Source organism: Myodes glareolus, chromosome 8 (assembly GCF_982192425.1).
Source record: "Myodes glareolus chromosome 8, mMyoGla1.1, whole genome shotgun sequence".
Lineage (NCBI taxonomy): Eukaryota > Metazoa > Chordata > Mammalia > Rodentia > Cricetidae > Myodes > Myodes glareolus.
This window is the reverse complement of record NC_142033.1, coordinates 6,914,555-6,931,301: the sequence shown is the minus strand read 5'-3', so window position 1 is coordinate 6,931,301 and position 16,747 is coordinate 6,914,555. Positions and strand designations below refer to the sequence as shown.

At 40.8% G+C, this 16,747-nt stretch overlaps 1 protein-coding gene across 4 annotated transcripts in view; it reads right to left on the bottom strand.

Annotated features, from left to right (window-relative positions):
• The window catches only part of Mapk10 (mitogen-activated protein kinase 10), a 279,025-nt gene that overhangs the window by 21,490 nt on the left and 240,788 nt on the right, over window positions 1-16,747 (bottom strand). The gene's annotated exons all lie outside the window — the stretch shown is intronic.

Sequence of the window (16,747 nt, the reverse complement as noted above, 5' to 3'; positions counted from 1 at the left end):
ATCCAGCCCTGACCAGTCCAGGCAGGAGCTACAGTGTTTCTATTACCATGGAGGAAGCAGCCGAGAATCCATTCTTGTCCAGTAGACTAAAGGCATTAGTTTTTTGAGAGACTCAAAGTGTTACAGAATCAGAGGAACTCCCACCTATTAGAACATGGATTCAAACAAACAAATAAACAAAATGGTGTTCTTAAAAGGAAGACTTTCGTGAAGATTTTCTCATCCTTTCTTGCTTCTCTGCAAGATTCATTGGCTCAGAAGCCACCACCAGAGCCGTGTGGCCCTTGTTGTTCAGATGAGGCCAACAGAGCAGCAGTGGCCATCACACTGACGGTGAAACAGAACAAGGCCTTGGCTCCACGCACCACCCCAACCCAAAGGAGAACCCGAAACACGGACTACGAAGTCGAGGGCCTAGAGAATCGAGCGCTGCAATGAGACCTAACCTAGGAAGGACCCTCTCCTTCAAACCGTAAAGGACTTCTAAAGGAATACATTGGTTTCCTGGGGGAAAAGAATGGGTAAAACTGAAGCTATTTTTCAATATTTACGAGACTGTTCTAAACTAAGTGAAGCAGAGTGAGAACTGGAAGAGATATTTTGCAGCGTGGCAGACGGTTTGCTCTCCGTCCTGAGAATGTGAGAGGCGTGCTAAGCCTGCAAGAGGGCATGTTCAAACATTTGAAACCCCGGAACTCTGCTTTGCTGACTCCTCAGTGCTCTCACGAAAGAATGAACTCGGGATGCGTGTGACTGGCTTCCCTGCAGAGGAGATTTTTTCCATTCAAATTTCAAAACTGAACATGACTTAAAATGATAGTTCCTGCCAAGGTTCGTAAATGTCATTTTCTGCAGCAAAGCTATTTTCGGGAGGCTTTTCTGGGAGCTTCGGCCTGCAGACGTCCCTGGTGTCCAAAGCACTAAACACACAGACTCTCACCACAGACTGCAAAGGCAAGTGAAGTGCTAAGTCCACGACTTTTGATTTCAGTGAGCCGAGAGGGATGCTTTAAGCTCCTCTGTGTTTATGGCTACCAACCTAACATATGAGTCCTCTGATTAAGAAAAAAATAAGTTTGGGTTTTGTTGTTTGTTTGTTTGTTTGTTTGAGGTTTTCCTGAAGAGAGTAAGCAAATGTCACCTACAGTGGAAGGGTGTATTCACACACACATGTCACCGAAATGCCAGAACAAAGGAGTTCTTGGCAATAATGGAAAGACAGTAGAGTCATAACACACACACTCGTACATTCGTGCTTAGGAAGCAGTCCTTAGCATGAGCTGATCCGTCATAGCCCTGCCTTCACTTGTGAAGGGAATGTCTGGTGTTTGATTAGTGAGCTATTCTCTTTCTTATCCTCAGTATATGGGGAGGAGTTTCCTTTGGTAGGTAAAATCCTAAATAAAAAATAAGGAACAAGGGCAAAGAAACATGGGGCATTTTAGAGAATCACACCCTCACCATGAGTTAGTAAATATTGTCATCCATTTACTAACCTATTTAATTCATTTATTCAATAAAAAAATCTTAAGTTGTGTGATAATTAGTGTTAATTGTCAATTTGACAGGATCTACGATCACCTGGGATGATGGGCTTCTTTATATGTCTGGAGGGAATTATCTTGAAGAGAAAGAGCCACCTTGATGGTGGGTAGGGCCATCCTGTGGGCAGGAGGTCCTGGCCTGGAGCAAATGAAGAAAGAAAGCGGAACACCACCATGTATCCACTATCCCTGTTCCCGAGGGTGAGGGTAACATAACAAGCTTCTTCAGGCTCCTTGCACTTTGGCCTCTCTCCATAATGAACTCTACCCTGGAGCTAAAAGCCAGAATAAAAGCTCAAGTGGTTTCTGTCAGAACATTAGTTAATATTTTATCATATCAACAAGACAAGAAACTAAGACTCTTGCTGAACACGTACCAGACGATACTTAAAAATGAGACTTCAAAATGGAATAATTTGACTGCCAAACTCAATGAGCTCACTCTTAGAGAGTTTTCCATTCTTTAAAGCTGCTACAGTGTACAGAAAGAACATATTAAATTTGAGATAGCATCTAAAATGTTGGAGAATATAATGAAATATCTTCAATACCAATACTGATGCTGTATATGACTAGGAGAAAAGGGAGTGAGCGCGACGGGGAACACAGATGGGTCTTACACTCTCTCAGTTCTCTTTGAGAGGTGAAGAAATGAAGATCACATTATCGTCCTCATTAGGACTAAGCACCTTTGTTCTCTGAGAGGCCATAGTTGTATAGGCTGTTTATACACACCTTAACAATCCTCAGGATCAAGAAACTATGGCGAATATTCTTACATATAACTTGAAGTCACGTGACTATTGACTGACAGAATTTTTATTAAAATCTAAACATAAGGAGTTATCCAGACCCAGTGGAGTTTATTCTAAAATAAACTATATTTATTTTAGAGCATAGACACATAGCCAATGTGGTGACCATATTTGCTCCGTGCTTGCTGTCTTTTTAGTAAACTTCTCTACCCTCACTGTACTAAGTGTGATGAATTGGAAGATAATTGGGATGTTGGGAGATACTGTCTTAGAGACAATGTGTCTGAGGTATATAATTGCATGACAAATTAAGGATAGATTAATGATTTTGCATTTCAATTTTTTCCATAACTCAGGCTTAAACTATTGCAGCTAAAAGTTTTTGCTTCTACAAAAAAGCATGTCAGCATTTTCTTCTAATTTTTCAGCTTTTTAGAATGTTAAACTCAGAATTGGGGAGGTGACTGACTCAGAGGTTCTGAGTTTTGGCTGCTCTTGCAAAGGGCTCGAGTTCAGTTTCCAACACCACATCAGGTGACTCAGAGTCACCTGCAACTGTCTCCAGGTCACCTGACATCTGCACTGGCCCCCATGGGTGCCCACAAATACATAACACATGTGCACACACACACGCACACACACACACACAGAGATATACATGTACATGAATAAAAATAAACCGTTTTTAAAAAGAATATAAGATTGAGCTCTTGGAGGAATGCAAGTCTTCACACACCGCCAGGGTTGAGGAACCAGTGCCAGCTGTCATTCTGTGGTGTGCTTGCTGGCGGAAATCACTTCTCATGGAAGGGAACTCTGTAGTCACTACCTTCTCGTTCTCTGCTTGATCACTATAAGATGAAATTGTCTCTTTCTCTCCACGTCATTGTGTACCACATATTTAAACCAAGCTTCTCTACTGAACTTGATGTCTCAGTCCATCCTATCCCAGTCTCCTAAACAATACTGGTTTTGTTACTTTCACGTAAGATATGAAAGACAGTTTGGTGAGTGGCCAGTGTCACCTTGAATCAGTTTGCAAATGAGAATACGAAAACACTGAGAAAAAACCCTCCTTTTCATGATCAGAGAGGTAATTAGAGCGAACTTATGGATAAACTTTAAAGTTTCTCACAAAAAAGACAGAGTGAATAAATCCTTTTGAGTTCTAGAAATATTAAATTGGATAATTTAACACTTGCAAAATATTTTAATTAATGACAAGTTTTAGCCTGTGATTCTAATTTTTATTCCAACGTTCTGTTAGTTCACATGTGTAACTATATCTGGAAACCATCACACGACAATCAATACTTAGATTCCTAAATGCTTTCTGTCAAAATATCTTGGACATCAATACTTCTAACCTGACCCTTAAAGCAGATGAGAAACAGAAACAAGAAACCTGAGCTGAACAAAGTTGTTCCTTTTATCCATTCTGGGATAAAAGGATAACCAGCTTTCACTTGACATTCTGACATTTTCTTCTATGACTATTACGTTCTGACCTATACAGAGGCCATCTAGATGTTGGTTTTTGCTTTCAGCCTCTGTCCAAAGCAGGCTTATCCATCTTTGTCTTTACTGCTGCCTTTCAAAACATGTCAATAAAGTATTTATAGCTCCATGATTTTGTATGTGCATTCTATATTAAGCCAAAAAGTAACTTAAGTACATGATAGCCAACCAAGTTGAAGCCTGCTTTGTTTTCCCCCTTGTAAGTTTGGCAGTTTGATTATTGCCAAAAATGCATGTCTTATTGAAACGTTTTAATCAATAAATGTATTTTAAGTGCAAAATTGGATATATTACCAAACATATATAAGGAATATCTTATTTGAAATGTAATAGAAGATTAATTAAACAGAAGATTAAACAGAAGATTAATAATTTAAGAAGAGTTGAAATTTATGATGAACAAAGCATTTTTAAACCTTGTTTTCCTGATCAGAAAAAAATGAACACATTAAGTCTCATGCAGCACTAAGTCATATGTAGTTCTGTGTTTTCAGCCCCTCCTCTGGCTAATATCATATTTTAGAATATACTTCTACAAAACAAGTCTTCAAATACTGAAATAATATCACCAACTCTTCAAAATTACAGACACTGAATGCATGGCTACAAAAAAACACAAAAGGCAAATTTTAATAGTAACAACAAATAATCCAATAATCTTGTTAGCTGATCCCCAAAGGAAGGGAGACATATAAACCACATGATGAAGAATTCGAAATGACTGTCTTAATAGAATCTACACATACACACACACACTCACACACACACACACACAGAGGGAGAGAAAGAGAGAGAGAGAGATACAAATAATGAAATCAAGAACATAACTAAAATAAAAACTAGAAATTTAACAGGAAGATTGAAACTATAAGCAAAAATTAAATAGAAATAAATATGAGATGAAACTTAATATGTGAAAGATAGCATTATGGCAGACTCAAGCAGCAAAATTTGTGAACACATTGATAAGGAACTTGAGACGAGGAAAAGGAAAGAAAGAAATGAAGAAATTTTACAGTATTCATAGAGTAGTTTCCAAACAGAAAAGCTTTGTTTGTATCTTTTAAGTTTAAGAAAGAGAAGACAGTGTTATAAAACATTTACTTAAAAGTTAATCACAATAAAACTGTCCAAATTTCAGGAAAAGATATGAATATCCAGTTATTATAGGAAAACTAAAGGTCTTTAATCATTTTAAGCCAAGCAAGATTAAAGATACAAAGATATATTCTAATGTACAAAGATAAATTCTAATAATATTATCAAAATTCAAAGACAGATTGATGATCTTACAATTGGTAAGAAAATAAAATAAGCAAATAACAAAAAGGGAGTCTCAGTAGAAGTCTTACAGTTCAAACTAAAAGCAGAAAATACATTCAAAGTGCAGAAAGGAAAGAAGGAAGGAAGGAAGGAAGGAAGGAAGGAAGGAAGGAAGGAAGGAAGGGAAACAAAGCTATATTTAAGAATATGTTTATATACATACACATATATGCACACAATAACAATGAAATAAGAAACCATAAATTTGAAAGAGAACAAGAAAGATATGCAGTAGGTTTGAACAGGAGGGAAAGGAAGAAAAGTTGTGAATATATTAATCTCAAAAATAAAAGCAGTAAATAAGAAAGACCTAGCAACCAATATACTAGCCTGAAAAACTATCTTTAAGAAAAAAGAAGGATCAAAAGACTTTAGACAAAAAAAAAAAAAACTTTGGAGTCCATCATTATCATAAATGTTTTGCAAGAAGGAAAATGGTCTTTAAGCTGGAAAAGAATGTGCTAATCAGCGACATCTAAGCATGCTGTCAAAGCACAAAATCCTTTACAGGGGAAAGTTGGAGACACTGTGATGACAGCTAACAGCAATGTATTCTTGAGATCAACAAAGAAACTATACGTGCTCTTGCCACACACAATGATCTGAGCAAACCAGGTGAAAGTATGGCAATTAGTTCTGTTAACAGTTCATAATAAAGACATACTCCATCATACACAGTAGACGTGCATGCCTTTTGTTAGATTTTTAAATAGCCCTGTGCCTGTAGGCTGGGAACAATAACATACACATCTGCTATCCTATCCAACAAACTCTTCCTAGGCATCTTAAACTGTTCCTACAGCAATCGCTGAGCGGGACTCGAGTGCGAGTGGCCATTTGCAGCGATGTTCTTAGGGCCTCACAGAATGGAAGAGCATCACTGTGGAGCTCTCATGGCTAGGGATGTTCCTTGGAAGCCCTTTCCATTCCAGGGAAAGACCAGTCCAGCAGAGAATGAACAGTGGACAAGAAAGGACAACTCAGAGTCAGTTTTACTTTGAGATGTCTACTTTGGTTTGGCTTGATTTATTGTTAGGAAGGATGCTGAAGATCTAGTGCACCCTGTGGCCTGGATATGAAGGAGCTGAGAGACAGAACTGAGTAACTCCTGGCAGCTGCTGCTGGATTGTGGCTGGAGGTGGGTGGACCAAGAAGAGGGAAAGACTCTGTGTGAACAGATTAACTCGGATCCGTATTCAGGATGCTCATCTGAAACAGCACTCACAACTCCAGCAGCTGATCTAGAGATCTGGAACTCAGGGCAGCTGCACAAGGCGATACAGGAAAAAGGTCAAGTGGAAGATAAGAGCTCAGGGGAGAGACAAAATAGATCTGGACGGAAAGAGCCGCACACATAATATATGGGAAGAATAAACCCTGGAATGTGGAGAGTGTGCTGCCACTATGGACACCAAAAGGAAGAGGTGTCACAATAGATGGATGGCAACCTCAATTGGGCAGAGGACAGACACGCAAAGGGCCAGTTCTCCTTGATCCTGCCACATGGAAGTATTTTTGGAGAAGACAGTTTCAACGCCTGAGATGTGAAAGGGGATTATCATCAAACAAGCACTACGTTCAGGAGGTGCGCACTATGAAGGTGATGACATCTCCCAGCTACGGGCAGAAACACAACTGTGGGAAGTCGGTATTGACTTTGCTCTTTGAAATGAGAACAGATGGAGTATGTTACTATATTAAACAATGTTCTGCAGAGGGCACACACAGGAGAAGAGACTCCAATCCAGAAAGCAGCATCACAATCAAGAATGCTGTCCTAGCTTTTGTCTGGGTTTTCTGGAATTGATTCTACCCTCGGTTTTCCCCTCAACAACTTCATCATCCGGCTAGCATTTCCAAGAAGCTGATTTCACACATTTGTGCCAACCCTCTCATCCAGGCGTTCATGGGAAACGAAGTTCAAACATCTCTCAGATGTTGAAGGTGGCGATGTTTTAACCCACACCTGATTCAATATAAATTTCATGAAATTTTTGTTCTTTCAACAACTCTGGGTTAATGATATGGCTCCTCTCTGTTGAACTTGTTAGACTGAATACATATTAGATAAAGTTTTATTCAGCAAATAAATCAACCTAGAATGCTGTGAGAAAAGGTTAATACTACCTCCAGTGGTATGGGGGCCTCCAAATGCTGTTAATTAGAATTACAAATTCCGGTTCAGTATCTACTTCAGGCCAGGACCAAGAGAGTCATTGTACAATGCTACTGCCACCTTATGGCTATAGAAAAGAGGACACAGCAAGATAAAAAATATTCCAGTTTCATCATTTCCATCAACAGTTCTAAGGCATGTTTTCTCAGCCGTGGCTGTGCATTAAGACCACCTGGGAGCATGGAAAATGCCAGTGCCCACATTGGCGCAGGCTAGAGGTTCTTTTGCAATTGCACCAAGGGGGGGAGGAGTACCAAGTGCAGCTGTGATCCATAACACTTATCTCTTATACACTAATAAAACCATGTTCTGTCCTCCACCTAGGTGCCCTCCAAGTATACAGACACTAAGGAAAACACATGACAACCTTCAGTGGACTCTATGTCTTCGTAGACTGAAATGGTTACTGTATATTTGAAAAAACAGGAAGATCAGTGAATGGTGTGGGAGGTCCTTATGTCTATATGTTTGCTTTTATTGGTTAATGAATAAAGAAACTGCTTTGGACCTATAGCAGGGCAGAAGTTAGATAGGCGGGGAAAACTAAGCCAAATGCTGGGAGAAAGGAGTAGTAGTCAGGGAGAAGCCATGTAGCCCACCAGAGACAGACACTGGGAACTTTACCCAGTAAGCTACAGCCATGTGGTGATACACAGATTAATAGAGATGGATTAAATTAATATGCGAGAGTTAGCCAATAAGAAGCTAGAGCTAATGGGCCAAGCAGTGCTTTAATTAATACACTTTCTGTGTGATTATTTTGGGTCTAAGCTAGCCGGGCAGCCAGGAATCAACAAACAACCTCCCTCCAACAAGTGAACATGAGATCTGTATCCTCTAGTCAAGGACAGCCTTACAACAGAGGAACCATGGAATTTCTAGATCACTCTGTCATAGATTTCCTGAAAGGGACATAATAGAAAGGGATCAAATGTGGGGTTCAGACATTGTGGCAGTATAGCTTGAATGGTGTCTTTGTGCAAGCCACTTGATTTGCAATGAAATCATTTTACATCTTGCTTTACTAAAGAGAAGACTAATTCTAAATGCTCACTGTCAGAAATATCAACAAACTTCTGCTGAAAACTTCATTGTGAGGTGCATTATGTCTCTTAAAGGGTTACATAAAGAAATCAAGTAATCACTGCTAGGAGACAACACATCACTAAATGACCAGGGACCCTTCAAAATCTAGCAAGGCACATTTTAATTATTGTGTGAACTGAGTGTAATAGAAGGTTTAGTGAGGCAATGCTCTAGAAGTTAGGGTGAAATCAGGTTGTTTTCCTACTTTTTATTCTGCAGGGTTTTTTCAGATGTCACTGCGATGGTTTGAAGAAAGTGACCCCAAAGGGAGCAACACTAACAGGAGGTGTGGTTTTGTTAGAGTAGGTGTGTCTTATTGGAGGAAGTGTGTCACTGTGGAAGCAGGCTTTGAGTCTCATAATATGTTCAAGATTCATCACAGTATCTCAGATTACTTCCTGTTCCCTTCTGATCAAGATGTAGCCAGCACCACGTCTGCCTGCACTCTGCCATACTCCCAACTACCACACTTTCCACCATGATGATAATGAACTAAACCTCTGAAACTCTAAGTCATCTCTTTGGTTAAATATTTTTCCTTTAGAAGAGTGGCATGGTCATGGAGTCTCTTCACAGCAATAGAAACCCTAACTAAGACAGTCAGCTTAGAAACTATTAGATTTAGTTATGCCTTAGAAATGCAGAATGTTTTTATGGCCCCATTAGATTTTTTTCTGATTCCTTACCTGAAAACCACTCAATACTTGCACCACCAACCACATTTGCCAACACCATCCACCTGTTGACTGAGGTTTTCTGTCCTGCTGGGTTTCCCAAGTATTGTATTAAAGTATTAAATTAATAGTAAAGTATTAAAGGTGTGTGCCACCACACCCAACTACTCTTTTTCAAAAGGACTTTAACCTTTTTCTTTTCTCTCCCAAGCCTGCATATATTTTTAACACACTGTAAGCCATTTAGAGGTTTTCTTCGTCTTTCAATCTCTCTTTACTGTATATATCTCTTTTTATGACCACGTGAGTCTTTAATTTGCTAAGCAAAGCAATATGGAGAGGATTAAAGCCATAGCTTTGATGGCTTGATCCAGCCCATTCCTTCGCTTTCTGATATTCTAGCCTCATGGTGGAGGTACTGGCTATAGCCATGTTTATTGCCACAACTCTATGGTATTTCAAGGTCCCTTCCAGCAAGCAAGCTGCAGCAGTCTGCTCACAAACCACACTCAAATGCTCTGTAGCTGGACCTCCTGCCTGAAACAGCGTTTGCGCTGGCAGGACGGCCCAGAAAGCTGGCATTTTAAAACAGTGCAGCTTTTTTCCTGTTACAGCTGAAAACCAAAAATCATGTGGTCAGCTTTTCATCAATACCATTTAAGTGTTTTGAGGAAGGGCCTCTTAAAAGAGCTGCAAGGTTTTGCAGCTAAAGCTGAGTCAGGAAGACTCTCTTGAATGAGAGCACTTGGTTCTAGCAAGCAGAACCCACCTGAAAAAAATGCTGCTATCAATAAGCTGTGCTTAACTCTATTCTTTTTTATCTACAACTACTTCCCAAGCTCTCTCAGGCTTTTAAGTAGAATTGTTCAGCCCCACATTGGCACACCATCTGTTGACTGAGTTTCTGTCCTGTTACTTAGGCAAAGGGCAGAACTTGTCTTATTCCTGCGTAAGAGATTAGTACAGTGTTCTGAATCTCAGCCCATCAGCATCACATGGTGTGGTGGTTTGAATGATAAGGACTTTGTAGACTCATGCTTGAATATTTGACCCCCAGTTGGCAGAATGTTGGGGAAAAGGTTTGGTCTTATTGAAGAAGGTGTGTCAGAATGGATGAACTTTAAGGATCCAAATGACTCATGCCTATCCCCAGGATGATCCCTGCCTCCTGTTTGTGGATGTAGATTTTAGTTCTCAGCTGCTTCTCCAGTGCCATGCCTGCCTGCTGCTGTGTTCCTTACTGTGATGTTGATGGGCTCCATCCCTCTTCCTTCTGAAAAGTTGCCTTAGTGTTAAGTTTTGGTTTGGTTTGGTCAGACTGGGTTTGGCTTGTTTTAGTCTTGTTTTAGAGACAGGGTTTCTCTGTGTAGCCCTGTCTGTCCTGGAACTCACTCTGTAGACTAAGCTAGCCTCACACTTGGAGATCTGACTTCTTCTGCCTCCCTAGCATTAGAATTAAAGGCATGAACCACCATGCCTGACTGCCTTGGTATTTTATCCCAGTTACAGAAAATAATCTAAGACCCTTAGTGAGTGTGTAAACATCTCTTGAGCTGTCTCCCAGGCTTTCATTAGCTCTAATTTGTTACTACATCTGTATCTTCTTGCCTGCCATCTGTCTGTCATCCTCTGAAGTTCTGTTTAGCAAAGAAAATGACTTGTTGAAAGTTTAAAATAGCACAGTGTTCTCTGGCCTTCTGAGAAATCCTTTCTTTTCAGTGGAGAGAGGTTGCAGGGTCCAAAACAGTGTTTCCTTTTCTGACTCCTGCTTCTAGCCCAATCTCCTTTCTTACCTATCTTCACTCAATTAACCTGAAGGTATGCAAGTCTCCTAACCTCTTTTCTCTTGGAATGAGTGTATATGTTCTGAATTCTGCCTGTCTTCTCTACTTTATTCTTTGTGTTATCCTCCACACTTCTATTTAGAGATTAGTCCTCCAAGGAACCTCTTCTAATGCACATTGCTGAACTGTTTTTCTATGCAATTACATTATATCGTGTTTAAAATTTGAACTATTTATCACTCAACATATATTACTCAGTGTACTACAGTACAAATAACAGAAGACAATGATTGTCCCTTTACTCAACTGGTATGTAGCTCTGTACATCATGTAAAACAAATAATCAGCAGGTGGGAATAATTGCTATGCTCAGAATGTATGCAAACAAACTTGGAAAAAACTGTTAATTAGCAAAATTAAATGAATGATGCTGGTTCAACATTCCACTGGATGAACACACAAAGAGACCCTACCTTTACATGTATATGTATCAGTCACGTAATTTTTGTCAAGGCTTAGCATCTACTAGAATCCATGAGTGTCTGAGCTTAGTTTAATTATAAACTATTCACTAACAAATATTTATCTGACTACTAAGATCCAAAGTGCATTTTAAAAACTTGAGAAATGTTCCAAAGGGTCTCTCTTTGTTGATTTTTAGTTATACGTATAGGATCAACTATAGCGTGGTGTGGGAGGTCCTTCTGTCTATGTGTTGTTTTTATTGGTTAATGAATAAAGAAACTGGCTTGGCCTATAGCAAGGTAGAAGGAAGACAGAGTCAGAGCCATGCCATGTATCCCTGCCAGAGACAGACACTAGAAATTTAGCCAGTAAGCCACAGCCATGTGGCCATACACAGATTAATAGAAATGGGCTAGATTAATATGTAAGAGTTATCCAATAAGAACCTAGAGCTAATGAGCCAAGCAGTGATTTAATTAATATAGTTTCTTTGTGATTATTTTGGTTCTGGGCAGCTGGGACAAACAAGCAGCTCCTTTCAATAGTAGGGAGCAGAGGTAGCCCTGAGCGAGTGAAGTCTGAGTGAATCTACAGTGTTGACACCAGCATGGCCTTGTCAATGACTCCAATGCCTCAACCCCTATTTGAGGTCCTTCCTCATTGGTCAGTGCAAACAACTGATCATTATGTACAATAACCAGCAACTGTAGCTTTGATGTCCCTAATGTTAACAGGCTGAAACTGCTTGCCTGTTATGTTGGCTAGTTTCATGTCAACTTGGCACAAGCTAAAGTTATTGGGAGCAGGGGGATCCTCAGCTTGGAAAAATGACCCCATCACATCCAGCTGTAGGACATTTTCCTAATTAGTGATTGATGGGGGAGGGCCCAGCCAATGTGGGTGGTGCCAGCCCTGCCCTGGTAGTCCTGGATACTGTGAGAAAGCAGGGTAAGCAAGCCATTGTGGAGCAAGCCAGTAAGCAGCACCCCTCCATGACTGCTGCATCAGCTCCTGTCTCCAGGTTCCTGCCCTGTTTGAGTTCCTGCCCTGACTCCCTTTGATGATGAGCTGTTATATGGAAGTATAAGCCAAACCCTTTCCTTACCACATTGCTTTTGGTCATGGTGTCCATCACAATAGTAACTCTAAGCCACCTGTAGAGACCTCCTTCTCAGACTAGCTAACCTCTTTCTCCCATGAAAAACACACTGAGGTCTGGTTGTAGCAGTAGTAGGCACCTATCCATCAAAGTCTGACCACACCACCTGACCCTAAGTTCTCTGGGCATGGAGCTGTGTGTCAATCACGTCTTCATTCCCTGGTTGTCCCAGTCAGGTTGTCAGATCCAAGGCACCCAGGTCATAGTGACCACCACTACCACCACCACCAACAACAACAACAACAGCAAAATAAATATATTATGCTGAGCAACAACAAGAGACTAAGCTCGCACATACTCGGGTGCTGTCTTGGAAGGATGGTCACAGAAGAGTTCTTAGTAGAGAAACCTGTGAGAAGAATATTGGACTGATGATGAGTGCCAAGTGCACACAGGGAAGAGAAATGTTCCAGAAGGAACTGCAACATAAAACCTTCAGAGGAAGAGCTTACTCGCTATGGTCGGAGAAGTACAAGGTGGAATACTGGTGAAACATAGTGAAACTAAGACAGAAAAGATGGCCGGAGTATAGACAGCTGTCAACCTAAGCAGAGAAACGCTTTCTAAACTTGAGCTGTAAAGTAAGTTGGTTCGTTATAATGGTCACCAAGATACACAGGGTGAAACAGACCATCCGAGTATAAGGACTTTAGGAGCTTTGGTGTTTGCCCATGAGAATGTGCACATCCATCGCTAAGTGCTTGATGGTTGGCGATAGAAGAAACGCTATCTGGAGCAGTGCTGACTTAGAGCGCTGTGAAGTTTAATGGCTGCTTGAATTTTTACTATAAAATGATAAGTTTCAGGAGGACGTCTAAGACAACGTGTCTCATTATACATTTGAAAAGAAGAGCTGCAGGTGCCTGCCCACAGCAGAGTCGTGTGAAATTAGATCAGTACCGGATCCAGGGAGAGGTGGCATTTATGTGGCTCACAAGACGAGTAGAGCTCATTTAGACCAGGACACCAAGATTCCTTGGGGACATCATCCTTTCCTAGAGTTTTTACAGGCTCAGACAAGACTGGGAAAATGGGAAAGAGCTCAAAGTCACACAGCACAGAGGAACAGAACTCAAGTGACATTTGCAAATGATACTGCTTACTGGTGCCACTTTGTCTGCACACAGATAGTAAGACTGAGTCTCCGTTCTGGAGGAGCATGGAGGAGCAGAACTGGGAGAGTGGAATTGAGTACAATGGATCAATTCAGCACAGTGTGTGGTGTGATAATGGCGTGTGGACAAAGGTCAGGGAAGAGTCCACTGACAGTTCTGAGAGGCAACAGCTTCTGCTAAAAGCACTTTCTGCTGGTCTAAAGGACCTATCAGCCTAGGCAAGAGGTGACAAGGCCTATAGAGGACCTAGAGAAAGAGTCATGTGACAGTCAACACCACATACACACACACACACACACACACACACACACACACACACGCAGATACCACTGAGTCAGCCGACTGAAGCCCCGCGCCACTCACACCTCAGGCACAGGGCACAAAACAGAAGGAAAGTGAGCAGGAGGCTGAGGGCCTTCTGGGTTTCTGGGTCAACACCTGATCAATAAATAACACATTAGCCCCGAGACATACCAGGGAATCACACTTCTCAACAAGCATCAGTGCAGAGTGTGGGCTGTAAGTCCACAGAGATCCTGGACCACAGTTGGATGCTGCACTTAGGGAAACTAGCTTGAACACTGTACCATCTTTAGAGGAAAGTATCGTATTTTCACATAAATTTTAACAGCTTTTTAATTCCCAAATGTTTAGCAAGTGGAGTGCATAATTATTTTTTCCAGATCTTTTTTCATCATCAATTTCTGTGAATGGCTCTAGGTTCTGAGTTAATGAACTCTTTTAATCTGACATAAAGACTTCTTTCTGCTGACCTAGTTATAAAGGGACCAACATCCGCAGCATCTTACACAGAACACATTTGTATATCACATTAACATACAAGATGAATACCCAAGAAGTGGACAATATTGTTATTCTAAATTTATTGCGATTTTAAATTCCTCCACTATTAAGATTCTGCCCCTGTGAAGGGAGACCAGCTTTTTAAAAGGTGGTCACACGATTACATGGGTTTGTGTAACATGTAGGGCTGGCTTGTTGGGGTTTCTGTTCCCGCCCAGTACCCCACAGCCGCCAAGTCCCAGAGAAAATCAATCACACAGATATCTCTATAAGTTATAAAGCTGATTGGCCCATTAGGTCAGGCTACTTATTAGCTAACTCTCACATCTTAGGGTAACCCATAATTCTTATCTGTGTTAGCCATATGGCTTGGTACCTTTTTCAGCTGTCAGCTCACATGTTGCCTCTTCAGTGATCTGGGCAGGAATGGCAGAGGGAGCTTTCTGCTTCCTAGAATACTCCCGTTCTCTCTGCTCCACCTCTACTTCCTGTCTGGATTTCCCACCTATACTTTCTGCCTGGCCAATCAGCGTTTTATTTAAAATACGATTGACAGAATACAGACAATTCTCCCACATCAGGTTTGTCTGCAGTTTTAGCTTTCCACTGCATGTCTGTGTGAAATCATTTTAATCTTATCTAGAACCAGAGCAAAAGCCTAGAGTCTTTTGGCTAGAGCAATGGAGACTTGAAGCATCCATGGAAAAGCACATAAAATTGTCAATATGCTAATAATTCAAAGCTATAATTAATTCAACTAATATTTCTGAGTCCCCACTTTACAAAAAAACCCCAAATAGTCCAATACATAATATCAACTTTTACGACAAAATGTTCATCCTCAAATCGCTGCTAGAATGATCAAGTCTGAGGTCAGTGATGTAGGAGAAGGATTCTGGAGGCAACAGGTTTCAGGTTTCAGCAGGATAGAATTGCCTGAAGGCAAGGATGATTTCTGGTTGATAATGTGCCCACTGTGCTCCATGTTACCCTCCATGTACAATTAAAAATCCTCATTTAAAATATGGATGGGTAAGTGAATGACAGGAAGAAGTTTGAGGCTGTGTCTCAAGAAGAATAAACTCAACAGAACAAACTACAATCTAGTATAACCCGTGACCCATGCTCTGCTTCTCGGTTTTAGAAAGGCATTTCCTTTCTGGTGGATTTTCTTCAAGCCAAGTAGAGAGATATTTCGCCCAGTAGAGAGATATTCAAAGGACTAATTTAGAAAGAAAACAAGTCTATGTGGGCTTTTTAATTATCATGACAGGAATAAAAGCCTTTCTCATTCCCCTTATGTTTTATAGATTAGGACAGCTGGATTTAAAATGTTTAATTATCCCCACAGAAACCTCTCTAATTGCATCATACCTTCTCAAAGCTAATTGAACACTTCACCTAATTCCTTAGACTTTATTAGACGGGATATTTCTTGGGTAGAAATCAGTGGTGACAATTACAGCAAAGCCATCTCTGGGTTCCATTCTTCTTCCATCCTTCGTGAGCTAAAGGCCTTTGTTCGCCATCTTTTATACCAGCCACTTTCCTAGATTTTTAACTGATCTTTCTGCTAATCGCTATCATAGTAGCAAGTGGAATAAAAATGACTGTCTTAAACATAAACCCTATTATTTTAACCCCTGGTTAAAGTCACTACAGTGGCGTAGCAGCCTTCAGCCCAGGTGGATTGACTCCCTGGATCCCTGGGATCGACTCAGAAATGCTTCCTGCCACAGTCTCTGCCCAAGTATCCAGCTCATTTCTCACTTCCCCAGGCCAACCACACCAAGCCCCCAGGGTCACCCAGGTCTCCTTCCTTGAGTAGCTTCGAGAAGGCTGCTTTCCTTCCTCTACGAGCCCAGTCTTCTGCTGTCCTCCTTTCTCCTTCGCCCTGCTCATCATTCGGTACTGATGCACTAGCTTTCCCCCTGAAAGCCCTGTCGACTACTGAAGAATGGGCTTCATTATACCTTTGCCCTTCTATACACCTCTAATTCCCCTTTCGTGGAATTTATCTGGGTGGTTATCATTTCTCATTTATATAACTGCACAGCGTATACACAGAGTCTTATATAAAGACTCTGTGTAGCATAAGTTTCTTATTTATTAGTAGAAATATTTACCAGTGCTGATGCTGCATAATTAAAATGTAATGCAAACTTCAGTGAATGAATTATCATGTGACCCGAGTCCAGGTCTTTGTCTTGTTTGCCCTCTGTGGTTTCTTTATTTGCCATTTCCCTGCAGTGGGAGTGTGGCTTCCCACTCTGTATTTCTCACTTGGTCCTCTCCTGTGCCTAGGACATCTTGGATCCAGAAAGCTTGGATGGACGCAGGTGTC